Here is a 27,266-nt window from a genome sequence, read left to right as displayed (position 1 = left end):
GAACTTCATCTAGAGACAGACAGACCCTGCCCGGTGCCAGTCGACCCCTCCCATGGGTAAGCCAATTTTTTTTGGAAATTCATTTCAATATTCCTTGACTCATTCTAATTTTTTTATACAGCTGAGGTTGCCATGAGATAAAATTAACCACATTACAGTGTATTCCATGGCACTGAGCACATTCACAGAGCATGACGCCCCCCCTCTATCTAGTTCCAACACATAGTCAATACCCCAGAAGGAGCCCTGTCCCCAGTAACTGTCCCTCCCCTCCCTACCACCTCTCCCAGCCAGCCCCTTCTTTATTTGGTTCTTTGGCTTCTCTGCTAAAGGGGTTGTAACATCTTATTTACATTTACATGAGTATAGAGTGAGATAACATTTTTAACCTGTGGTCATTTTTTTTAAAAGATTTATTCATGCATACAAGAGCTGGGGTACAGGCCAGAGATGCGGCAGGTGAGAGGATTCACCAGTGACAGAGTGGGGAGCAGAACAGGCGGATCTACTGAAATACACTGCTGAGGGGAGCAGCGGGCGAGACAGGAGAGGTCTGCTGCGCCATGTGGGTAGCTCCCTGGCTGGCTGGGGATCAAACTCATGCTGCAGAGGCTTCAGATTGCTTCATAGTGTGGTGCTTAACCCCCTGCGCCACCAGGGAGGCCCCCTGTGGTCATTTTTAATGGACTTTTTAACAACCATCTGTCCTTGGCTGAGCCTCCAGCCCTGCCCCCAGACGGTGTCAGCTTCTGCTGGACCTGGAACCACCCCTGACCTGTCCTCTGTGGGATGAGGTGGGCTGGGACCCATTGGGAGTGAGGATCATAGAAGCCCTGGGGCTCTGCACACATGGACTTCCCAGTCTTGTGTCCTGGTGCTCCAGGGGCCGTTGGCTAATATGGAAGAATCTTGTGCCTCGTGCTGTGTTGAGCGCACCAGATGTTTGCAGAAGTGGAGAGAGTATGGCGCCAACAACACAAACGCATCCAAAAAAATAAAGATGTCCCATATGATTTGGAGACAGCAGGCTTGCTAAGCCATCATGCCAGCATCACTTGAGCAGAGGCTAGGACCCTCACCGTGGAGTGCTTCTGGCCGGTGGAACTCCTCGCCCTCCTTCCAGCAGACCTGGAGAGGAAGTCCGCTTTGATTAATGCCTCCACTTGGTTGAGCCCAAATCCGCCTGAGTTGGTTGTCCTCATGGGGCCTTCACTCGGTGGGGCCAGCAGGTTGGAGCCTTGTCCTCTGTTACTCTGCTTTTCCCTGTGGCTGTGAGGGACAGCCCTTGTCCCCACTGTCCTGCAGCTGCAGGGGGTCATGGTGCCCCACCTCTGTGGGCCCCTCCTCATGTGCTGCACCTCCCCCTGCAGTGACCTTTAGGGCTAACCGGCCCTAGGTCCGGCTGGGCAACCAGCGCGCAGGGGAAGAACAGCAAAACCCTACATACCTGCTGTACCTCCCTCCGCAGTGATATTTAGGAATGGCTTTCGCCACGGTCCCTAGATCCGGCTGGGCAACCAGCACTCGGGAGAACAGCCTGAAGCAGAGGAAGTGCAGCGGAAGTTCCCTGAAAAGGCAGAAGCTTATCAAACGATAACGACCACCGAGAACCACTACAAGAATGCTAAAAATCTTATCCCTCTTCCTAGAACTACAAACTTTAATCCCTTATTTGTCTTTCTAAACTTCCTCCTTTCTTCTATAATGGTCATTGTTTGTTATGTAGATCACCTCGAGCAAGCTAATTTCCTTGATATTCATTCCTGTGCTTTTGGAAAACATATATATACTGGTCACAAACTCAAAGAAAATTACACTCAGATTTTCACTCTTGAAGTGTGTCTGTTTGTCATTTCTTTCTCCGACTCCCTGACCACCCTGCACGCTTCTCTCAACCCTGAGGTGGCCTCATCGTCTACTGCTGTGCTGGTCTGCGGCACTCATGGATAAGAATCCACCCTTTCCTTTCAGAGCCAGGTATGCTGGAGGTGGCTCTGGTGGCCAGGCAGTGCCCTGCTGTTAGACGTAGCATGTTGTGTACCTTCCCACACCCCTGCCAGCCGCCACAGCTCCTGGCTATAACCATCCTCAGCATGAACCCACTTCCCTCAGACACTCTGCTTCTCTGCAGAAACCAGCTGTGCAGGTGGGAAAGGTGGTGGGTGCACTGACCCCATCATCCAGCCTTTCTCCTAAGTCCAATCATTGTTGAATTCATTTGTTGCTGAAGGAGGGCACCACCCCAAGACCTGCCTCGACTCTCGGGTTTGCATTCCTAGGCCACTGTCCAGGGTGGGGGCCACACTCAGACTGGTGAATTTTGAGAAGGTAATTTTAACAGTGTTCCCTGGGTAGTAACAGGTCTCCTGTAGGGTGGCCGGGACACTGTTGCCCCAGGTGGGGAGGTGGGCTATTCAGAGGGCCAGCACTCACTTGGCATCAAGTGTCCAGAAGGGGCATGCCATGACTTGGTGTCCTCAAGCCTTTGTGCTTTCTCATTCCTTTCATCCTCTGTTTGGGGACAAATGTTTTACACAGGAACTCATCACTTACTGACAGTTTGGTCAGTGACACCGTGGCCAGGACAGTGTTCCCAGAGGCTCTAACGCACAGCTTGGGTGTGGCGTGAGGCAGGACTGTCTGGGCTTCTGTGATCCCACCCTGATGCACACATGACGCCCCTCTCAGGATGCGTCCCTGCTGGTAAAGCAGCATGGGTCCATGGGCCCGGTGTGTCCCAGGCTGAGGACTTTTGCGTGTGCATGCTGCCCAGCAGTACCCTCACTAGCACTGACCCCTGGAGGAGTCATCATGATCCCTACCTGTTGCTTTCTAGAAAAGGCCCATTGGGGAGGGCCTCGCCCCTCCACCTACCCTTGACCCTTAGCACTGTTTCTTGTTGATACTGGACGGAGCAAGGCATGCGCTTTAAACTTGTATTTTTCTGATCACCACTGAGAGGGATGTTTCATTGCACATTTGGTTGCTGTCCTTTGAGAAGAGGGACCCCCTGGTACTCAGGAGAGTGGTGGGCAGATCTGCAGCCCCTGGCCCAGAGAGGCTGCCAGCATTGATGATTGTGGGGCTGGTCTGCCGGAACATCTCAGGTTCCCTGCAGGGGTTCGGAGATTGGGGTCTGGGTAGCGTCTGTAACTGCTGCGTGCCACTCCTTTGATGGCTGCAGGGAGTCCTGCCCACTTTCTAAGGGAGAGTTGCCTCAAGCACAACATCTGTGCTGTTTGATGTTTCCAAGGTCTGGATATCCACAGTGTGGGGTCGCCAGCCTGTGTGATGTTTCTCTGCTAGCCCTTCCTTCTTCCTCTTGCCCACCTGCCCCCAGGAACAGCTGTGAGGTGGGGGTCTCCTACATGCTCCTGAGTTGGCTCCTTTCCTGTGGGGACCCTCGCTGGTGAGACCTCATGAAACCAAAGCTCTCATCTGGTCATCTGCCAGCCAGATTGGGGACTTCAAGTTGTTTGTAATCTGTTGTCAATTAAAAAACAAACCTGGACTTAGTACGAGACTATTTTAGGACCATTGTAGGGGTGGGGGCTGTCACAGTTGGGAGTCCTGCAACCCTGCGATCAGCAATCCTCTAGAGGGGCAGAGGAACAGGTACCCCTTTGCAGGGAGGTGTGGACACAGCTGACTGACCCAGGTGGGGTCATGGGGCGGGGTCTGATAGCACATAGCATACTCCTCCCCTTGCCAGTGTGTTTTCGGGGGTCTGAGGGTTCAGGCTGGTAGCAGGTCCAGGGTTGGGGAAAAGGAAGCTGAACCTGTTTGGTGACAAGCATTTTGTTTGGGGTGGTCAGCTCATCACTGTCGAGGCACAGGGTGGAAGTTGGGGTCTGTGACTCTGCCTAGGGGAGCGAGGGCTTCTGTGGGTTGTCCAGGTCCTGAGCAGTGAGCTCTTGCTGGAACACAGAGGGACAGAATTTCTGACCTACCAACCGCAGGGCCGGGGATGCTCAGGTCTGTCCCTGCCAGGGAGTGGGGCCTATCCCGCAGTTGAGCTGTAGCTCCTCCAGGCTGGCCTCCAGCCACTTTGGCCCTGGAGCCTCAGCTGGGCCACCTGCCCAGGCCTACACCATTCAGACCTGTTCTGGGGGAGGTGCCATCTGAGTGGGCTGTGACAACGAAAGGTCCTGCATACTCTGGAGCAGCTCTGGGCACAGGGGGCTGGGTGAGGGCTCTTGCTGCTTCCTTGCAAGGCTTTCAGCATGGTGCTTCCTCACTGCAGTTCTGAGTTCCACGTGATGTTTGGAAGCCCTTCCTCTGCTTTTAAGATTATTAAAAACCCTCACAAATTCCAGCTCTTTTGGTTTCTCCTTTCTCTTTGTGACTCTCCTCCACTCCCTCATCTACTAATTTGGGCTTGTCTTAAAAAAAAAAAAAAAAAAAAGATTATTTATGCATACAAGAGCTGGGGTACAGGCCAGAGATGTGGGGGGGTTGAGAGGAGACGATTCACCAGAAACAGAGCAGGAACAGAACAGGCAGACTGACTGAAACTACACTGCTGAGGGGAGCAGCGGGTGAGACAGGAGAGGTCTTCTGCGCCACGTGGGTTGTGGCCGGCCAGGGATCGAACTCATGCCGCAGAGGTTGTGGATTGCCTCATAGTGCGGTGCTTAACTCCTTGCGCCACCAGGGAGGCCCCTGATTTGGGCTTTTAAGTCTGTAATTCATTTGAAAACCATTGTTGAAAGACTGAGCTTGAACTCATGTTCTTGCCACAGGATTCTAAATAGGGACCCATTTGAAAGCTTTGTGTGAATACGTTTATAGGCGTGCTCTGCTTTATTGCACCCTGAAGATGGTGTGTTTTCACACATGGAAGGTTGGCCAGTGTGTTGGTGCCACTTTCCCGACAATGTGTGCTCTAGCACTTCCTGTCTCCATCACATTTAATTGAGAAATTGTTTGTTTGGATATAATATTATGGTACACTTAATAGACTACGGTAAAGTGTAAACATAACCCAAAAAATCGTGTGACTCACTTCTTTGCAGTATTTGCTGAACTGAACCCCAATATCTCTGAGAGGCCTGTGTTCGTTCCTGTGCCTGTGACTTTACTGTCACTCAGGCGCTCGATTGCAAACTCCCTCCCAGTCTGTGCCATGAGGCTGTGTCTGGTTTCACCTGGCAGCGTGAGCTGCTCCCAGGCACTGCTTCCCAGGCCTGCTCAGTGGCTTGGCACTTTGCGTGCATGGGGGGAGGGAGGAGGAGATTCTGGCTCAAAGTTCCCCTGCTGAAGCCTCCCCTTTCCTGACTGTTTCAGACTCTGCCACCACAGACAGCAGGAAGAAGCTGAGTCCTGATGGCTGAGATGTTTGAGGACCCCGATCATCAGGTAGGAAGTGAGCTCCGCCTGCAGAGAGTGGTTCTTTCTGGAATTGGGAGAGTCGGTGAACTACTCGGTGTTTATTGTGTTCTGGCACCCTTGGGTGACTTGAAGGCGAGGAGGACAGTGGGTCTCTTGTCATGTAGGGGACTAGGCTTTAGGGAACATAGGTGCCTGTGGGACGTGAGTAGAAGAGGCAATGCCAGGGTGTGGGCCGCAGGTGGGTTACCCAGTGGTCGATGCCAGTTTCCCAGACAGCAGAAGAAGGGGGTGCTGCAGATTGGGCTCACTGCCCAGGGTTGGGACTGGTCCAACGCCTCATTGCGCCCTGTTCCTGCTGCCTTTGCTGCTCTCCATTCATGCTGCCTTCGCTGCCGTGCCCCTATGTAGGGTCAGACACAGGCAGGATCAGCCCTGAGTCCACCAGTCACACCCCTCAGTTGCCAGCGGTGGTGGTCACGCCTAACAGGGGGGCTGAAGCTCTGGCTAGATGGCGACAGGCCCCGCTGTGGCCCCAGAGGACTGTCTTCAGCTCTTGTTTCCATTGAGCTTACGTGTTCTAACTGAGCCAGAGTCTTTAGAGGGAGCCTGTTTGTTTTGGTTGGGGGCCAGCAGCTAAGAATAAACTTCTAGAAGAGTTAGAGGAATACCCAGGACCCAGTTCCTGGCAGCTATGGACAGGCAGTGGAGGGGGGCAAGGGCAGGACGGGTAGGGGTGCTGGTTGGGGTTGGGGCACCAGTCACACCCAAGCTGGGAGGGGCACTGCCACTTCAGACCTGCAGTGCCTGCGGCTTGTCCCGGGGACCTGGATTAGAGGTGTGTGCAGACACGTCTGTGTTAGGGCAGTCCCCAGAAGGAGCTTTAGTTTTCAGCATGTAGGATGTTTTGAGTTATTGCATCCCCTCCAGCAAGCCTTGGTGCTCACTGACCTTTTTCTCAGGGAGAGAGCTGGGTTTGGTCTCTGAGCTGCTGGCCCCTCTCCCCCATGTTAGGACTCTCCCCTGGCTTACCTTTCAATTGCAGACAGTCTGCATACAAAGGGAACTTTAAAAAGGGAAAAAGGAGGATTCAAAGTATTCTAGAACTTGCACTGAAGTGGAAGGAAAACAATATTTTTCGGAGACCCACTTTGCTGGTTTGAGTACTTCACACAGACACTGCACCATCCGAGTCTGTGGTGGTCCTGGGGAGACTGCACTGAGTGGAGGTTGACCTCTGGGGTCATGTGTCCTCTTCATGGAACCAGGGGCCAGGCAGGCGGTCTGGAGGCTCAGCTGCTAGGTGTGGATGGTCAGGGCATGCTTGGGTACCTACTCTGGGGTTCACTGCAGGTAGCATCCCCAAAGCATGCAGCAGGAGGGTGGAAGGGCTCCAAGGCCTCCCAGGTAGATCACGGACACCTACCTGGGGGGAGCAGAGAGCAGCAGACACAGTTTCATGTCCCACCTGCAATTTCTTCTCTTAGGCCTAAAGCCTTAAAGCCCCTGCATTTGTGGTGAACTTGAATGCGGGAAAGAATTAACTTGAATGTCGCTTAATGAATTAATTTGAATAGTGCTACCTGGGCCTTAGGTTTTCATTCTTTTCTTCCCCTGGTAGTTTACAGCAATCCCGTCATCTTAACTGATTGTGGGGTGCACATGCTGCCCAGGTGCCAGGGGGCCCCAGAAGCAGGGTGATGCACGGGCAAGAAATGGGAGGTGTTCAGGTGCCACTCAGAGTTCAGCGGGGCTACTGCTGATGTAAGTTAGAGACCCTGGAGAAGGAGTTAAATACTTCTGCAGACACAGCCCTGTGAGATTGTCATCTGGATAGTGGCCTTAGGGCCACCCGCTGTGGGCATCCAGGGTGCCAGGGGCACTGCTGACATGTGGTCTGAGCTTTTACTGTCTGAAGACGGCCGAGGATAGCTCCGAGGAGCCAACCCCAGGACAGGCTATCCAGCACTCCATCCAGGAGACTCACGCTACTCAGGCTTTGTTGGGGCCATTTAGAGTGACCTGAGCTTCCACAGCTGGGGCCACCCAGCTCCGACAGAGTGGCCACACAGAGGCAGTGTGGAGTGTCCATGCTTTATGTCTGTGCTGTGTTGCGCCGTGGCAAGGCTGCGGAACCTAGCTACAGAACCTAGCTACTGGCATCTCCTGCGTGACTGTTAATTATATGTGGAAGCGACTGTGCTTTGGGTGAGTGTTGGGTTAAATAAAAAATATTTTAAAACCACTTACCTGCTTGCTTTTACTCTCTTGACATGACATTTCAGTGCATTGAAATCACGTATGTGCAGCTGGCCTGGTGTTTCTGTTGGAAGCAGGGATTCTGGACTTTTCTTTGGTGCACTCTGTACTTAAGGTCCTACTTCCTTCAAGGCCTAGCCTTTAGGTTGGGAAGCTCTGATGAATAACCAACATCAGGCTTTCAGAATACCTTTAACTAGCTGTAAGTGCTGTTGATTTTGCGTTTCTGCAAACAATTATAAAACCTCCAACGACCGTCCCATGGTCTTACCAATTGTGAGGTGTCCCCTAGCGGCCCAGTGCCAGGCTGACTTGCTGTTCATACCAAAGAAATGGGTTCCCTGCTTTGATTGCACCTCTTCTGCACGAGCATTCTGACTGTTTACTGGGCAAGCCTTCCACCACGACCAAAGGCCCCAGTGTTCGGATCCCTGTCTTCCTCTTTGTGGATACATCCAGGCCCTTTTCCTCACTCACAACTGTCTCTGGTGCACACTGACACGAAGGGCGAGCCCACATGGCAGGATGGCTTTGATGAAGCAGGAGGGACCACAGTTTAACCTCTTCTGCCCCTGGACATGCAGCTGGAGGGTACGTGAACGGAGCCCTGGAGAGACCCGCAGGCGTTCCCACATCTGGCCAGGCTATTTATATCCCACAAAGGCCTGTTTTTCTCTGACAAGAGTGGGCATGTGGCGATGCTGTCATGCACAGGGGTGAAATCAGTGAAACAAGCCTTTCATTAGCTGACTTCCTGGTGTACCCGACACATTCTCATCCACGTGCATACGCCTGGGGCTTTACATCTGCTCTACTGCTGTTGGGTGAGCCCTCACATCAAGCACAGCCCATCTCCTGTGTTGAGGTAATGTGACTGGCCCCACAACATCTGGGGAAGAAACAGTCCCTCTGGGGTATGTCACTACAGAGTTCTGAACCCCTGTTCTGGGCCTGCTTGTCCTAGGCACCCAGGCCTCTGCCGTGGAAATAGCATTTCAGTATCAGGGAAGATGGACCACAAATGGGGATAGTAAGTCAGATATGAGGGATGCAAAGAGGAGAAATGGAGTGGAGTAGAAGAAACAGCTGGTGCAAAGGCCCTGGGGCAGGGCAGAAGGCTCGGGGATACCATTGGCAGCCGAGAGTTTTGATAGGACCACAGGTTTCCAGGGAGAATGGTCCATAGCCACATGATCTGATTTGTTATAATAAATCTTGCTTTCTGTATGCTGCATACCCTATTCATTCTGTCTCTGGAGAACCCTGACAAAACAACTAATGCTGGAGCCACTAGAAACTCTAGAGCCGGGAAGGATTCTCCCCTCAAGCCTCTGGAGGGACCGTGGCTCTGCTGACACCCTGATTTCTGTCAAGTGAAATTGATTTCAGACCTTTAGCTTCCAAAACCAGTAGAGAATAGATTTCTGTTGTTTTAAGCCACCCAGTTTGTGGTAATTTGTCAAAACAGCCACAGGAAAAGAAAATACAGCCAGTGCAGGCGGCTACACACTCACAGATGTCAGATAGCAGTGCTGCTGGGTCAGGTGTCTCTTTATCATAGAGGTCCTGCCAGATCTGTTTCTAAGAAGGTCTTTTTCATCTTTTCCGGGTAAGGGCATGTTGGGGACATGCCGCATGGGGACTTCCTCTGAGTGTGGGTGTCCTCACATGCGTGTGCCGTTGGTGTGTGTGCATATTGCTGTCTCCCGAAGCCTTGGCTCCTCTCAGGAATTAACACCTGGACACTGACTCCGGCCCTACTGGCGGCAGCACCCTGTGCCCCCAAACTCTGTCTCCCAGATGCCCTTTCCTCCTGCAGTCCTGCTGTGCTGCCCGAGCTGAGCTGGCCCCACCCATGCCAGGAGCCTGACGAGGTCATGGCCTGTGCTTACCTTCAGGTGGCCTTGGTCCACCCAACCTGCAGGTGGAGGTGTGGTTAGAGCCACAGGTGCCTAACCCATACCCAACCGACATCTGCAGCCTCACAGGAGGAAGCCAGTTCAGCAGATGTGGGCATGGGGTGGGTGCAGGTGTTTCAGTCACTCTCCTCCCAAGCAGGTCCTGCTTTGGCAGCTGCTGCTGGCCCAGCCTGCTCCCCGGGTGGCAAATGTACGCGGGTGGGGTCCAGACTGCCCTTTGCAAGGTGGCACTTTTGTCTCCCTGACATTGTGTGACTGGAGGCTCTGCAGGTACAACCGGACTGCCACTGACCTGCACCAGGTCAGTGGAAGGTGAACCAGGAGCCCCTTACTGGGGGTGGATGAGGCAGGGAGTAGGACCCGTGGGAAGTAAATGGGGGGGGGTGCAGATCCATGGAAAGGAGGAAGGAATGGGGAGCAGGCCCCATAGAAGGAGGACTAGGAGTGGGCTCCAGAGGAGAAGGGGAGATGGGGAATGGGGCTCGTGGAAAGAGGATGGAGAGCAGGCCTTGTGGGAGGTGGAGGAGGACCCAGGAAAGATGGTGCAGCTTTGGGATGACCTTTCACAGCTGTGGGGTGTGTTATTCGTGTCCACTGATCACAGTGGATGTCTGTTATCAAGAGTTGCGTACGTGCACGGGGGGTTCTCCTGGGGGTTTCAGGGAATGTGTGGTTGACTGTGGCGGGTGTTTGCCTGCACAGGTGAATCAGCCCGACTGGGGTCTGTGAAGGGAGTCTGGGAAGGGGCAGGGAGTGTGGGCTGAGGATGGTGTGAGTCAGTCCGGTGCTGATCCCCAGGCTGCGGGACCAGAACTCCGTGTGTGCTTTCAGGGGAGAGCTCACAGGGGGAGGGTGGGAGGTCTGAACTCGCCTGCTGCTGGGTGCCTGTAGACGGGGTCATTTGTCTTACCAGATTTGACCGAGGACCCTGTATTTCTAGCCCTCAGAGGAGCAGGAGGCAGTTCTCTGTGGGCAGGATTCCCGATGTTGGGGCCTAGCCCTCCTTGCTGGGAGGGCCTCATTCCTCTGAGATTCTGCAGGCACTTGGCTTCTGCATAATTCCTCATGTGCTACTGGCCACACAGCCAGGCTCACAAGGCCTCACAGAGCTGCCTGGAGTTAACAGACCCTGGGAGTTTGGAAAGGGCTGGCGGAGTAAGGCGGGCACCCTGCCACCACCTCCCCTGACCCCCTCAGAACTCTGGCCGCTGACCTGGACCCCAGCTGCACTGGGGAAGTGAGCCCTGTGGAAGGCCAGAGACTGGCCAGCAGGGGAAGGAAGGACACAGCCAGCTCCTGGCGCCCTAGTGGGGGTGTTAATAATAGCCGTGTGGATGCTCTTTGTGTACGTGAACCATGGAACTGTGGATGTGCGAGTAGGACCAGGCGGCCATGGGGAGGAGAGAGCTTTAATGCAGCCATCAGATGGACTTCTTGGGGGCACTGCCGGCCCCACACTTGCCTCTGCCTGGTCTCTCAGCTGGTGGTCCCAGCCAGCCCCCGTCCTTTGCCCTCATGGTGGCTCGGAGTTACCTTGCTGATCAGATGCTGTGATTGAAGTGCTTTAGACCAGGCCCAGTAGGGGCACTGGAGACACAAGCATCAGCTGGTACTGGAGACTGAGAGATGAAGGAGCCAGGGATTTGTGGGTGCATGAAGCAGCCATGGCCACAGGTGGCAATACCAAGGAGGAGCCCCTAAGCTGGGAAGTTTGGTGCCTCCCCTCCTCCTGCCTCTTGGCTTCCCTTATCCCCTTCTAATGCTGAGGTCTCAGACGCGGGCAAGACCCCAGGCTAGAGTTCAGGGTCACCCTTTGATCTCAGCTTTCCAACCATATAGTTCTTCTGCTCTGCCCAGATGTGCTGGCTCACTGTCACCCCAGGACTTTTGACATGCTATTCTCTGCCTGGGAAACTGACGATTCCTCTGAAGAGAGGGCGACATATCTATTGCTCATGACATGGACTTCCTGAAAGACCCACAAGGGCCCGTGCACTGCCAAGAACGCTGACACCCTCTGCGATGGTGTGCGGTAGCATAGACCCCTGAAAGCCCCGATGATGCCGCCCTTTTCGGGGGAGACCAGAGTGCCTAGCCCAGAAAGTCCTTGGGCATGTTGAAGAGCACAGAGAATGCCCTGGGGGCTACCCTGTGTGTGGATCCTGTGTGTGGAAGGTGCTGGAGAGCCGAAGGGGTCAGCTCGGTGGGAACGGGGATGCGCAGGGCATGTGCAGGTGACAGGGGGGTGTCGGGAAGGGGTGTGGTGAGGACCTGCAATTTTATCTACAGGCAGCCAGGGGATCATCAGAGGATCTGCAGCAAGCCGGGGAACATCACCATCAGAATGGCATTGTAGAAATGCCGCAGGGGCCAGGGGGCAGTGTTGGCAGAGAGGACTCAGGACTTTGGAGGAATCTAGGGAAAGGATGGCTATCAGCTGGCAGGAGCCTGGAGTCCCCCTTGAGTGCAGGGGTTGGGAGGGTCTGTGGGAGGGAAGCCCTGTCCTGGGTGGTCTGCAGGGCGGGGTTCAGGTCAGAGGGTAGGTGATGAAGCCCTGGCCTCATTTTGTGTCTTGGGGAAACTGAAGGCAGACCCAACTCTGTCCCTGGAGTGTTAGAATTATTAACTCCTGCAGAATACACTGTGATAAATGTGAACTTGAACATGGATTTGTTGGTTTTCATTTGGCCAAAACTTGGGCAGTTCTTTGCTAACTTGCTTGTAAAGGAAAACACAGTACTGTGAAAAATAGACACTAGTGTTTTTTACTTAAAATGAAATTGCTCATGGGTGTTTTCTGGGGCTCGAGATCTGGGGGCTGTGCTGGTCTTCAGACCAATTTGCTGAGCTGGTGCCAAGCCAAGAGGTCCTTTCCTGTAAATGGAACCAAAATTTACATTTTGTTGTTTGGGTGGTGAGTGCTGCTGTTTGAAACTCTCAGCTTCTCTTTGGCACCTTATTTTTTGTGTGTGAAATCTTTAATCAAAGAATAGGTTTCCCCATGCACTGGTGCTTCATTTCATGTTACTGCCGCTTTGAGAAAACTGCCTTCAGAGCTAATTACCCTCACAGGCGACGTACAGGCCAGAGTGGTTTCAGCTCTCAGCGACTGCATCTCCCCTGTCCTTTCAGAGAGCTCTGTGCTGCAGACCGACAAAGATAGCTGCATGATAGAGCATCTGGCAGACTTTACAAAAGCCTTAAAATACATAAATTACATGTAATTCTAGTCAAAGAATATAAAGACTACTTGGGTTTGTTAGCTCAAAATATCTTTAAAGCCAAACTGTTCTTTGTCTCACAAATGGCACAGTCAAGTGTCCACAATGCTGCTGTGGCCGAGCCACTCCCCGCTCCTGATGGGATGGGCTCATGTGCCATCAGCTTCCATGTCACAGGCTGTGCCATGGCCCCTGGCTCCCTGCACGGTCCCCGGCAGCCTGCTTAGTTTCCGATGGGAGCTGCCATGTGGCCCCAGGGGCCTCTGAAAGTCGTCCCAGGCCAGCCGAGGGCGTGGCACCCACCCAGCCCACACAGGCCCTGGCCCCTTGCCTTTCCTGCTGCTGGTCCCTAAGCCTAAGGCTTAGTTGTTGTCACCAAAGGCTGTGGCAGAGAGGGAGGTGCAGAGGCGAGGGGAGCAGGTGCCTGGAACAGGGCGGTCTGCTCTCTACGGCTCTGCCTCCGTGGCTCCTCCCCATCAGGGCTGCCTGCCCCTCGCTCAGTGCAAGCTCAGTTCAGGCCGCTCGCTCCCGCATTCCCGGATTGCCCAGCTGGAGGGGTGAGACTGTTGTGCTGGCAGCCACCCGTGCTGTTTATCCAGCAGGTGAGAGGCACCTGAACCTTTTTTTGCTCATTTTAGGGGATTTTGGGCTTGGGATCTGGGACCTATTCTGTGTCACCTTGATCAAAACTCCAATGCTCACTGTGTGTACCAGCCCCTCGTGCCCACCTGGTCGTGGTCTGGCTTCCTTCAGTGCTGGAACGTCATCCTCTGACTGCAAGGCCACAGGCAGGTACCAGGAGCCCCCATGGCTGGTGGCACACCTGGTTCATCACTTGCTGTCAGCGAGCACCACTGTATTCCAGAACTCCCCCCTCCCCCAGGGCCCAGAATTGCCCAAGGAGCAGGGAGAATTGGAGTCCTGTGGCCCATTGAGGGTGTTGATCATGGGGGGATATTGCTGTGTGAGGGGTCAGAGGCTGGAGGGATCAGAGGCTGGATCCCCCACACCTTGGTCCTCGGTGACCATGATGAACCTGCATGATCCCGAGACTGTGAGGGGCCTGGCTCTTGGTGAGACCCCTTGTTCCTCCCCAGTGACTCTAAGGCTCCTTCCTTCTTCCTCAGCCGGCTAGACCCAGCCGGATGCCCCTGAATGAGCCCACACAGGAGAACAATTGGGCCCACACTGCACACAGCCTGCCATTGAAAGGGATGAGAATGGGGCCAGCGTGTTCCACGGCCCAAGGGGAACTCACTGAGGGCCTTGTCCCACTGCTAAACAGAGCCTTGTCGTGGCTCAAGTGGGCCCAGCTGCCCACCACCCGTCCCCGTGGCCCCTCCTGGACCATACCCCAGACACCCCTCAGTATCGGGACAGATGGTGCCCTTGACAGCAGAGGTCCCATGAGGAGGGGGTGACCAGACCAGAGCGTGTCCTGATTGCCGTCCTCTCTGTGGTCAGTGCGGGGCCAGGGAGTGCCGCCCCAGGAGAGGTGAGGCCGGGGGGCTGGGGCAGGGGCTTGCCTGGCTCTTTAGGGTTTGTGGTCTCTTTCCTTCTTTATTTACACACATGAGTTTTTATTTGCTACTGGTAAAGGCCACGAGCATCTCAAAATTACTGGGCACAAGAATGTAATAAGCAGAGTCAGATTTTTGCTGTGTGTGCTGTGGGTGAGATGCGGTGTGAGTCTCTGGGTAGCAGATGTGCGCTCATCCCATTTCACCCGCACCCGGTGGTGCTGCAGGGGGCTGAGTGGAGGCACCTTAGCGTTTCTGTACTGCTTATGTCAGTGGGCTTTGTTTTCCCATTTCTCACAGCTCAGCTGAGTGGGGGCAAGCTGAGTAAGCGGTATCCTTCTGTCTCCCAACCTGAAAGACCGGGGCCTGCGTGCCCAGCCATCCTTCCCGACCCCTGGGGGGGTCCATCCGGGAAATCCATCTGTCCTTCTGGTCAGTGAGCACCTGGGGCTGTCAGTCTGGGCAGGTGTTCTCCTGCTTGGAGAATGTTCCTGGGTTACTTAACTGGGCAGCCCATTCAGGCCCTAGGAGATGTGGACATGGGGGCTGGGAGCATGGTGCTGTTTGATTTGCATCCAACTCTTGGCGTCTCCATTTTGTAAGAGCTCCATAAGGAAAGGGTATGGCCACCCTACCACCAGGTGGGCTGTCCAGGGACTGGAGGCAGGCCGGGCAGGCCATGGGTGGGACTGGAGGCCCTGGTGGCACTACACAAAGTAGTAGTAACGTGACTACAGTCCACGGTGTCCACTGAAGCCTGGTTCTGTCCAGCAGGGTGCACGTGGGCATTGTGTCCAGGACATCCCAAAATTGTGAAGGGCAGAGAACTGGGGACAGTGCCACCGTGGGGGCTGGGCAGGGGGGGTAGGGCCTGCTTGAAAAGGCCTCACAGAAATACAGTAGAGGGAAATGCCCGCGCTGGGCACAGTGAGGGAGCGTTCTCAGACTGGGACTTACCCAGGACCTGGGCTCTGAATAGGGATGCTTGTAATCCTTCCAAAATTGGGGTAAAATTTGCATCTGAATGACTAATCAAGTCAAGATTGCCATGGAATGTGCTGGTTCCCTGGTTGTTTTCTAGTTCCTATTAACAATCATTTGCATTTTTATTCAAACAACATTCTTAAAATTAATACTACCTTAGGAGTGCCTTTATTCTGACTTTCCCTGGCATGGATTTCTGTCTCGGCACCTCCCACCCTGTCCCCAGTGTTCCTGCTGTGGGTTGTCAGCCCTGGCGCTCTCCCTGACACCCATGGGCTCCCCCTGCCTTGTGGGCCCCACGCAGGCCTATCTCTCAGCCTCTAGAGAGATAGGACCTCCCAGGATCGAACAGTGTATATTAATTGCATCTCTGCATCATGAAATAGGGAGACCACCTAAAAAATTCTTTTTTTTTCTCCTGGGAAAAAAACTAGTGCCCATGCTAGGTAAGTCAGGTTGACTACAAGAACAGGGTGGGAATTGGGATTCTGTAGGAGGCAGAATAATGGCCCCCAAACTGCATCCTGATTCCTGGGACCTGAGAATATGTTCCAGTATATGTTCCAGGAATTTTCAAAAGTAGTGGAGCCAAGGATCTTGAGCTGGGAGACAGATGACCCTCAGGTATCCAGGTGGGCCCCCAGTGTAATCATGGGCTTTATTATGAGAGTCTGGAGGGCAGAGAAAAGACATGCTGTGTTGTTGGTATGGGGAAGGAGAAACTTCCTCCACTCTCATAGGTGCAGTCCATGGAACCTGTGAATTAAACTGACGTGATAGATTCACAGAGTAAAAAAGTCATCTGTTTAAATATTGTTTAGGGGCTTCAGGAAAAGAAGTAAAAACCCAAAGAAGAAGTTAGACTTGGAGCTTACATATCACTTTAGCAAAGAGCAATAAATTGTGGAGAAGTAACTACACAAAGGGCAGGGGTAGGAGGATTAGGCTCTGGGGGGCAATAAATCATGGGAGTAGCACTAGGAAATATATGGCGAGTAGAGGGTGTTAAGTCAGGTTTGATACACAGCCCCACCCCTGTGCTGGCTCTCCAGCACTGTTAAATGTATGTCCTGCTTTGGGGCAGAAAGCGGAGGGCAGGGACTCTTCCTGTGTCTATTTCTCAGTTGCCTTCAACTTAAAACAATCCTGTGCAAAGTGCCCTATTTGAAGTGGCATTCTCTGACCCCCTACCCTGACTCTGAAGGCGGAGGAAAGGGCCATGAGCCAAGCAGTGCAGGAAGCCTCCAGAAGCTGGGAAAAGTGGGAAATGAATTCTCCCCAAGAGCATCCCTGAAGGAACCCAGGCCAGCTTTTGGGTTTTAAAGCCCAGTGGGCCTCTGAACTTCTGACCTCCAGAACTGATGAGATTTAAATTTATGTTGTTTCAAACCTCTTAATTTGTGGTAGTTTTTACAGGCATCATAGAAAACCAATACCGGTCCCTTAAGACATGTTCTTTAACTTCACAGAGACAAGGGATGTGTGACCAAGCGGTGTGCAGGCCTGTGGCATCCTCTGGTGGGTGTAAGTCACTTGGTAGCTTGTGCAAATGCACAGGGGTCATGGGCTGAGGAGGTGACCTCGGGATGCTGTTACTGCTGCCTGTCTGGGCGGGAGCTCTGCTGCGCTGTCAGATGTCAGGCACGGGTGCTGTGGGGGCTTAGGGCAGCTGGGAGGGACTGGAGGTGATGGGGCCTCAGCTCCCCTGAGAGGGAGCAATCAATCAGCAGGGACTTGGCCAAGCTGGCAGCCCTCTCCCTGGCAGGCATGCACTGTGCATGGTGTCTGTTCTCAGGGATGGCTGAGCTGCCACAGTTCCAGGCTTGCACTGTGGAGAAGACGGGGTGAAGCGGCATGCACAGGCACCTTCCCTGAGTTTCCTGGCTGGTCTGCCCAGCAGCATGAACAAGCAGGGGCCCAGGAGTATTTCTGAACAGAAGCCTCTTGGATTTGGACCCCACTCCTTGGGGCTCACAAGGGCACTTGCTGTTTTCAGGTACAGGGTGCTGCACCCCCAGTCCTGCACATAGCACCATCCCGTGACATGGTTTCGCTTCTTTGATAGCCTTTTACTTCAATAAACTGCCACAGTAGAGCCTTTAGATGTGAGCTCCTTCCCTAACCACCTCAGAACCTGTCTGGCTGGACCGTGAGGGTACTGTGGACCGTCCTGGAGCAGAACCCTGTGATGGGCAGAGACCACCCATCCAGGGAGTGAGAAGAATTTGGGACTTTGGGGTACCTTTTCCAACTCACACATTTCCTGGGGCAGAGCCTGCCCCTGGCAGTGTCATGCTGGGCTTCCAGAAGCATCTGTGTAGCTGCAGTTTTGCTTTGTGTCAGCCAGACCAGTGGGCTTATTTCCGTTGTGACCATTTCTGCCTTGTTTGTTGATGAACAGTTCCTGAATGCAAAATGCTCCCCACCAGCACTTCCCCTCCTGCCACTCTTCCTAGATTGGGTCTGCAGGGGCAGCAGCATCCTGAACCCTGAGAACTTGGTTTTCATTGGAAGGGCCATCCTGTGTGGACTCAGCATGCTCCCAGCTCTGCATATGGGGGGTATGTCTAAGACAGGAATGAGCTTAGGGGGACTGCTGGCCAGAGGGACGTTGAAGTCCCACGTGTGTCTTTCTGTAAAGCCTGTATCTGAAGCGTTCCCCGAGTCCATACTGAGGGAAAGCTCTTTCCCCACAGTCCACAGGAACTGCCCGTAGCATCCTCCTGCCCCCAATCCAGAGAGTGCACGGGCCACAGCTCTGCCGGGGCTCTCCACAGCTCTCCCAGGAGTGTTTCTTACACGTCCTCTCACTTCTCATCAGAACACTGGAGTAGCCCCAGTCAGTGCGCTGCAGTCAGTGGTGACTGGGTGACAGCCTCTCGGGCTTGTGTTGCTGTGGCGGGGGCGGTGCTGGGGAATGTGGCACAAGGCCCCCACACGGTGGGCACCAGCATCCGTGGTGTTGACCAGACACCCCCTCCCTGCATGGACAGCGCTATAGCGCTCTGCATGTGGCCACCTGTTTTCTTACCCGTTTGTCTGTCTGTGCACACGGGGTACTTTGATGGCTGTGGCTGTGAGTCACACTGCCATGAACATGGACATATAAGTGTCTCATCAAAACCCTGCTTTGACTCTTTGGGGTATGTACCTGGAAACCGATGTGAGGGGTCGGTGGCAGTTCCCTTTTATGTTCTTAGCCTCCATACATGGCTTCCCATAGGAGCTTCACCATTGCACACACTCCACCAGACTCCTTTCTCCACAACCCTGCTAGCACTTGTTTTCTGGCTTTCTAATAGTAGCTGTCTTAAAGAGCATAAGGTGATTGTTTTTGTTTTGAACTAAGCCCCGATTTGGAAACTTACCTCATTTTCAGAGTTATCAGGCATCATTCTGCAACTCCTGCCTAATGGAATCATTTTTGGCCCCATGAGTCCCCAGAGGGCACTTTGCACTGTGTTGGTGAGCAGAGCTGGGGCTGGCCCCCGCTGGGCCTGTCCCCCGGCCAGCTGTGCACTCTGCTCCAGGGTGCAGCAGAAGGGACATTGTGCTGACCCTCTTGGGTTCTTGCAGATTGAGAAATCTCAGGCCAACCTGCATTTGGAGCCCCCGCTTCCTCTCCGTACGGGGACCTCAGTTTTCATTGTGTCTGGACCTCAGTGTTCCCACATGAACCTGGAGTGTGGGGCCGTGTAGCTCCATCTTCCTCTGCCTCTACCCATACCCAGACCTTGGCCTCTATGGTATGTGTGTTGGATACATGTGATCAGTACATATGTACATGTATGTACACATGGAGACCCTGGTTGGAAGGGCATGGTAGGTAAGGAAATAATCTCTGCATGAGCTCTGGCGAGGATCGTTTTAGCATCCTGAGAAGGGAAATCCTCTGGAAGCTGCTGGAGTCCAGAGGAGACAGAGCAGCACCCCTGTTTTCCTGAGATCCTTCCCTCATTTGAACAAGAATGAGACTCACCATCCTAACCAGAATGGCACCAGGATCCCTTGGGGGTGGAGGAACCACAGAGGAGAGGTCTGAGCTATGAGCCCAGGGGCATTCTCTGGGCAGTGAAGGACCATACTGTGCCTGGACACAAAGTGTGCTGGGGGGCTCAGAGCCCGACCTGACCCTTGTCCCATGTCCATGCAGGAGCACTGAAGCCAGTGTGGGGCAGGACCATAGGCGAGGGCCCCCAGCGGCTAAGCCTCAGGGGGTGCACTTGGTGTGATGGGGGCAGCATTCACAATCCTGGTTCTTCCATCACAGCCCATCATCTTTCTTTTCATTCTGTTTCTTGCATCGCTGTCGTGGGAAGGAACGCTGGAGGGGCATCCACAGACTTAGGCGTTAATGCTTCTGCCCTTTCATTCAGGGGGCTATAACTGTCCCCCTTTGGGGCCCCCTGAGGGTTGAAGCAGCCACCCTCATGACACTGACCTCGCTCCTGTTCATCTGTTTGCACGGGCCACGAGCAGTGGTCACCCAGGCCCCCATGTGACTGTCCACTTCCTTCACCTGCCTGCAAGTCTCTCAGTGTCAGGGCTGCGGGCAGAGTCTGCCTCGCGTAGACTGGTGCAGCATGGGCCTCAGAGGTGGGAGGAGAGGTGGAGGAACCAAGGCGGAACCTGAGTGTGGCCTGGCGTGGGAGGGTGGCTCCTGCCAGCCCTGCTACCTGCACTCTCATGTCTTCATCTTCACAGATGCTCATACTCCAGCCTCTCAAGATCTTGGTACTCCAAAGGCAGCAACCACATCCAAGATTGGGAAGGACTATTTGATCTAAATTCTCTGAGAGACAGCCATCTTGCCAGCAGTCAGGGTCACACTCATCTTGGTCACAGAAAGTTCTAGACAGTTAATAATGTGGCTACTGAGTGAGGCGATGAGGAGGCACAGGCGCAGAGGGACTGGAGCCCCAGGGCTGGGCACTGGGGAGGCCCTGCTGTGCCCCAGGTGTGTATGGCACTCTGATACCCCTTCTCCCTCGCCGTGGCTTTTGCAGGCCACTCACCCCCTCCTACCCTCAGTGTGGCCTTCTCTGCTCTGCTTTGGAATATGAATGTGGTGATCTATCCTAAGGGCAGCAGGGACCACACTGAGGTCTCCTGGGACAGAGTATGAGAGTCAGAACCAAGATGGGAGCCACCTTGTGTAGACAACTAGGTGGATGCTCTCAGGATCCAAAGCCAAGTTCTTCCACTTCTGATCAGTTTATTTGGGGAAAATTAGTATAGAAAGAGTAAAATGTGAAACTTGGCTGAGTTGCCTTTTTTATAGCTGCCACCTGTCACAGAGTCAGATGGCTGCAGTTCACGACCTCAGAGTTAAAGCCTTAGTGAACTGACCAAGCTCTTCCGTGGTGGGTTTCAACAACATTATTGCTAACAGCACTACTTCGAGTCTGTGGTGCTGAGACATGGTGTAAACAGCCTACACCCTGTTTGAGGCCAGGCAGAGAGGTCAAGCGACTGGCCTCGGGTCCCGCCACTGGTCTCAGGTCCCACCACTGGTGATGGAGCTCGGAGCTTGAGCCCAGAAGCCTGACTGCAGTGTCTCTCATACCCTCCTACTGGATGGACAGGACAGACAGATGTGGTGTGAAGGCAGAAGTAGCCAGAGTCACATAGGGACTCAGCAGTGTGGATCAGGGCTGGCTGGGGAAATGGAGGGACTGGAATACAGCCCTGGGGATGACAGGAGTGTGCTCCTGGGGTTACTGGGGCCACCCTGTCCTTCATTCTGGGGGTAACCTAGGGGTGAGAACACCAGAAGTGCTGATGTTTGCAAATTACATGATTGTTACGTGAGGAAAAGTGAAAAATGCATCATAATGTAAAAAACTGAAAGATACCAGAGTCCAAAGAGGATATTCAAAGGCCCCTCAAGTCCCTGTCCAGAACTGAGTGGTGCTGACCCCGGTGCCCCTCCTCTGCTTGTGCCAGGTGAGCACAGCCAGGTGCCAGGGGCTTCCATTCTGAGCTCAGGTGCACCAGCCGCTCACCTGCAGAAGTGGCTTTGAGCCGCACCCTGCTGGGATCGGGGCATCAGTGGGTGGTGCTGGGCGTGTGCCACCTGGGGCTCTTCTGGGCGTAAGCCTCTGTGGCTGTTTTTTGCATGGATAAGCTTAACATTTAAGTGCTTTTTTATCACCCCCTCTTTGTGTGTAATAACACGCTGTGCTCATCGCTGCCCGCCGGTCAGTGTCCGCTGGACGGCCCGTGTGCCTGCATCACATGCTGTGCTGTGTTATTTATCGAGCCAGTTCCGACGGGTGCGCTCCCAGATGATAACTCTTTACTAATGTGAGGTGGCGATAAGCTTGCTGGGGCTGACATCCTCCTGAACTTGCGGGATTGCTGAGGCCCATGAAACAGACGTGGCAGAACTTGTCAGACTCCTCCAGAAGCCAGGCTAGCCCCACCCTCTCCAGTCAGCAATAATTCATGGGTCTTCTAGTCTGGGAAGATGGGGATCCCTGTAGCTGGCCTGGTGCCGGCTCTTACCCTGGTAGGGACTTGGCAGAAGGCAGCAGACACCCCCAGGGAGGCAGTAAATTGTTTCCCTCTGGAGGTTGAGGGGCCAGTAACCTACTGCATGGTGGGGTCCCCACAGGTGTGTGTGAGAGGGTTATTGACTTCGGTAGAGGAGCGGGGGCCCTTGGAGAGGGGCCGAGGGGTCCGATGACCTGGGCAGACTGGGGCAAGTGCTTTGAGTTTCCGGTCTGCAAGTTAGGAAACTTGGGGGAAAAATTCCTTCTGGTTCTGAAATTCATGACATATCGTCTGTTGTTTGAGTTTTACCCTACCCTGTGACTAAAACGTTTCTAGAGCCTGTTACCTGTGGACACTTCGGTGCGGTTGGCAGACCAAGCCTCAAGCCCCCTCGGACAGCTAGCCTGGCACCTTCCACCTGCAGAGACAGCTGGGAGTGCACCCTTTGGCCACAAGACTTGGATACAGCTTTTGTAGTGATGGGGGTTTTAGTGAGGTTTTATTGTTATCTGAGTTTTGGGGCAGCTTGACATTGAACAGAAACTAGGGAACAAGTTTGAGAGTTTGATAAGAAACTGGATTTGGCTCTTGAGACCCAAGTGTGCCCCTGGCCAGGGCACCTGCAGGGGGTGGACAACTTCACTTTCCACCCCCAGGAGCAGCGAGGGTGCTGGGAGCAGGCTGGCGGCCAGGCAGAGGTTTTAGACTAATCACCATGCTTTTCACTGGCATACCTTCCTAAGTTTCCAGGCCTTGGTATTCTTATTTGCAGACTAGGGATGATGATGATGATGACGACAGTGACCGTTTTTCCCCATCAAGTCCTGGGCAGCCCCTGGGAAAGGCCAACACTACCCTGGTGTCCTTTTTGGCTGACTCACTTCTTGCTGTGACTGTAGGGAAGTCGCCTCCCCTCCGCCCCCAGGCATAGCCTTATTGTCTCACAGACAGTGGGTGACTCTGACACTAACGGCAGTCAGGCTGAGGGGTGGCCTTTGGTGGGGTCCACCTGGCTGTGTTGGATTGGGGACCTGCTTCCTAGACCTCAGGCGGGACTTCCCCTGGGGAGCCTGCTCTCTTCTCATCCCTACAAACAAGAACTTTGGTGAGTGGAGGGTCCTGGGGGACACAAGGGACCCAGAGGGACACATGGGAGGGTGCAGGCTAGCCCTGGGAAGGCCACAGGGCTGCTGACAGGAGGAAGATTAAGGGAGACCCCCACCCCACCCCTGGGGCCAGCTCAGATCCCCTTTTTTGCCCCTCTGGGAGGTGGGGCACCGCCACCCTTCATTGTAGATAGGGCTGATATTGGGGCCTCAGTGCTAGGAGGGTCCATCCTGTTAGAGGTTGGGCCTGGACAGGGGCTGGGGGCTGAGCCTGTGCTCTGTAATCCCAAGTGGTTCACCATCCTGTTCCTCAGTTTCCTCCTGTCTGAAATGAAGGGACCAGCAACTCAGTGGCTATGAGCATTCCAGAGTTGACATTTGTGCAGCCCTAGGAGCATGGCTGAGGACTCCCACCCTCTCCTCTGCTGCCCAACACCTACCTATATACCTCAACCTGGCTTCAAAATCCCACTGTGTCTGAAAGGTGGGGTGGGTGTGGGTGGCCTCAATGTGGAGCCCAGAAGAACATGTGTGGTACTGGGGAGCAGTGCACGTCCTCAGCTGGTGGCCGTGGGAGGGCCAGGAAGTGCTTCTCAGGAAATGGTGCCTGCGCCATCCCAGCACCGTCTACACTGTGCCCTCTGTGTTGTCACAGAGAAAGCAGAACCAGGCAGTGACACAGCGGCACAGGGGCCAGATCGTGTTGTGTGCGGTCATGTGTTGTGCATTCCTGTCCTCACAGGGCAGCAGCACCCCCTGGGACCCAGCCCCTCCACCAGCCAGACCCTCTGAGAGTGGTCACTTACCCCTCCAGCATTCCATGGCGCAGGCAAGGGCAGGAGCCCTGGGGAGTCTCCCCTCCCGGTGAGCTCCTCCGGAGGCAGTGGTCAGGGACCCACTGGATGACTTGGGACTGCGCCTGTGGTTCTCACGGCATCACGTTCATAAAGAGGCCCAGCCCCTGGCTCCGGTCATGGTTGGTTTTAAAAGGGAGCTGAAAGAGGGCTGACATACCTTTTTCTGTCGCCCTGAGACCCTGCGCCTGGCAGAGAGTGTGGGAGCTGAGGGCAGGTCACACCATGGCTTGGCCATCGGCTCTGCCCAGCGGGCCTGTGTGACCAGCTAGTGATGCTCCAGGTCTAATTCTGGAGGAGCACAGCTGCCAAGCCTTTCCACTGCTGACCCTGCTTAGGACTCATGTTTGGGGACCTGCTGACATTGCCCCATGTATGTGGCTGCGGGACAGGGATACCCAGAGTGCTTGCATGTGTGAGATGCCCAGAGCCTGTCCCTGGAGGAATGCTTGGTGTGACCCCAACCACTCTAAGGAGGGCCCCTTTGCACACATGCCATTTCAAGCAGAGCTGAATTTGCCCTCACTGAGACACCACCTTCAGAAACAGGATGCCAGGCCCCTGATGTAGGAATCTTCTAGAGCAGCTTTTAGATTTTTCAGTGATTTGGGTTCCCATGAATAGTAAGCATCAGCCTCCTGGTTGACATTGAGGTCACCTTCATTCCTAACCTGCCCAGCAGCAAGTCAGCTGTCCCCAGAGAAGACCACACTTCACCAGGGCCGCAGGGGACAAACACAAGGGCTGGTCAAACTCTTTGCCAGAGTTTTCTCACGTGAATGGTGATCGTGTGATGGTGATACACCAGCTGCCACTTTCCCAGGTCTCACATGCTCTGAATCATCTGGAAGCTGACATGTGTTCAGAAAGGGAAGGCCTCAGCCTGTGGGGTTGCACCTTTGCTGGCGATTTAGAAGGTAGAAGTGGGTTGAAATTTTGACCATCAATATGGGCACAGATGGTCAGCTGGTATTTTAGCAGCTGAGGAAACCTGGTGCTGCCAGGTAAGGGAAAAGCAGGCCTTCCACAGGTCTTCATGTGACCAGAGAGTGGTTGCTTCCCTCCTCACAGCAGGCATGTGGTTGTCGCCGTGTCCCCTGACCACTGTTGGAAAGCCAGTGCACCTGCCCGCCGTGACTATGTCGCACCCTCGCCGGCAGGCGGGCTGGAGGTGTTAAAGCATGGTATTGAGGCCTCTGAGTCTCAGTGTAGCTTTGTCCCCATGTCAGTTTTGCTGAGCTGACACCGGGCAAAATCAGTACTTCTGCAGTTTCCCGGAAGGGGAAAAGGCAGGGACTCTGAGTAAAGGTACATGGAGTGTGTCCAGAATAGTTAGCAGAAGCCTGAGGTCATCGCTGAGGTGGGGACTGGTGGCTGGAGATGATGAATGCTCAGCCTTCCTCTGTGCCAGCGGGGAGGTGACCTGGGGCCTTTGCGGCACTTTTGCCTGAGCCTGTGGGTTCCCTCATGGATTTGTCCATGGGGAGGGGTGGCATGTTGGGGAAGGAGACTGGTTGCAAAGGAGAGGCCTCGGGTCGATTCAGGTCCTGGCTGAGTGGGATAATGGCCTGCGGTGGAGATGGCCTGACTATAACTCTGCTCTATAGTTTTAAGAAATCGCTAAAGATGAAAGCAAAGAGAGTGGCATTTTGTGGCTTTGAGACTTAAAAAAGAAATCTCCGCCTGGACCTGGGCTTGTTGACACTGCTTGGCTTGGACTAGCTCCTTGGCTTGGTCTTCCCCCTTGGCTTGGCCTTCTCATCTCAGCCAAGAGGAGAGATTCCCTCATCCCCCTTCAGCTGGGCTGGTTCTGGGGGCCACATGTGGAGCAGGGGGATCTCTGATGAGACTGTAGGGGGGACACTTAGAGAGGCTGTGAGTTCCTTGGGATGAAGGATGCTGGGGCAGCCCAGAGGGCAGTGCTGAGCCAGCCCTGGGCTGTCCTTGGTTCCAGGCAGAATCTGCAGCACCCACGCGGGCCAGAACACCCACATCTCTGTCCTGAGTTCCAGGCGGAGGTGACAGGTGCTGGCTGGGGCATGGGCCTCAGCACCACCTGGAGAGAGAACACTTCTGCAGGCAGCAATTTCCCCAGCCATGCTCACTGTGTCATGGCCACCCTGTCTCCATGTACCGGACAGTTCTGGAGCCTGAGAAATGCCAGCATGCCTGTGAGCACTGCAGAGCAAGGTGGGAGGCCTTCTCTGATTGTGACTCTAGGTAGATACTGCATTTTGTTAGTCCGTTTACCCTCTAAGACAGAGGTCCTTGAAGCCTATCTTACCAGGGCTCTGTTGGGAGCACAGGTGGATATTGTTGCTATTGCCCCTGAGGCCATAGAGGAGCCATACACCGCTATCAGTCAGTGCTGCAGGTCTGTGGCCTTTGGGACCAAGTTTCTCGGCCCACAGAGGGGGATTCCTTCAGATGTTCAGCATCTGGAGTCTGGCACATGCTGAGGAAGGCAGAGAGCTGAGGGAGTGGCTGGGGTGGTGGCGCAGCTCTGGCTAGAATAAACACAAATGGAATTGAGCAGCTAATTGGCTTGAAAAAAAAACATAAAAATGGCTTGCACTACATGACTTGTTTCAGAGCAGACAACTGTGCCATTTCAGAATCGCTCGACCAACTGGAAAAACTTAGAAGAGTGGAATGAAATGTCATGGAAATTATGTAGAGGTTTCTGGGTGGAGGAAGCCGACCTGAGAATGATGCACCAACCCACACGTGCCCAGGTGTGAAAGGACAGATGTGACCCCCAGAACCACAAATACCACTTGGGTATTTGTCAGGTTTTGCTAGGTAAAATGACTCTGTCAGGTTTTGCTAGTGGTCACAGTCAGTCTTTTTTTTTTTTTTTTTTTTTTTTTTAAAATATATAGTCTATTAATTGAGCAGTTTTATTTTTATTTGTTTGTTTGTTTATTTATGCAAGCACTGGGTACAGTCAGAAGCGCGGGAGGGTGAGAGAATTCACCAGAGCCAGAGCAGGGAGCAGAGCAGGCAGAAGGACCGAAGTACACTGCTGAGGGGAGCAGCGGGCGGCAGGAGAGGTCTGCGCGCCATGTGGGACCCTCCTCCGGTGGCCGGGGAGAAGCCGGGGATTGAATCGGCGCCGCAGAGGCCGCGGGCAGCCTCGCAACCCAGCGCTCAACCGCTGCGCCACCGGGGAGGCCCGGTCACAGTCAGTCTTTAAGAACAAATTTTAAGTAGAAAATTGACAAGGATTTGAATGTCCAGTGTTAACCATACTTAATTATGTCATCTTGAACAGTCTTGAAATACGTTTGGGAGCAGGGGCACACCCACAGGGAGCCATGCAGGCATGCAGGGTACACAGGCCATTCACCAAGAGCCCTCCCTTCTGTGGCCACAGACACAGGCCCCGCATGGCAGGTTCCTGTGGCCTCAGGCTGGGAGCCCACCCGTCCCCCTCCGGGGCACTGTGGGGCATTGCTCCAGGGCTTTCCCTTTCTGCTGGGGTTTCTTAGCAGGAGGGCGGGCATGGTGTCAGAACTACCGGAAGTGATTTCAAGTCTGCCTCCTGTTCTTGAAAACTGCCATTCTGATGAAATCCGTT

General features: G+C 54.1%; 1 protein-coding gene across 3 annotated transcripts in view; it reads left to right on the top strand.

Moving 5' to 3' along the window:
- SEMA4D (semaphorin 4D) overlaps window positions 1-27,266 on the top strand; it is an 83,133-nt gene that overhangs the window by 28,227 nt on the left and 27,640 nt on the right. For 2 of the 3 annotated variants that reach the window (XM_037494515.2, XM_054689569.1), the window contains exon 2: window positions 5,287-5,358. The gene's annotated coding sequence lies outside the window, so the exon portion shown is untranslated. Of the gene's footprint in view, window positions 1-1,956; window positions 1,978-5,286; window positions 5,359-27,266 lie in introns of those variants that run through there. The other variant, XM_037494516.2, reaches the window with a different exon arrangement.

Source organism: Talpa occidentalis, unplaced genomic scaffold (assembly GCF_014898055.3).
Source record: "Talpa occidentalis isolate TD23 unplaced genomic scaffold, MPIMG_talOcc4v2.1 talOcc4.7, whole genome shotgun sequence".
Taxonomy (NCBI): Eukaryota; Metazoa; Chordata; class Mammalia; order Eulipotyphla; family Talpidae; genus Talpa; species Talpa occidentalis.
Note: the sequence above shows the minus strand (reverse complement) of the source record. Positions and strands in the feature narration are given on the sequence as shown.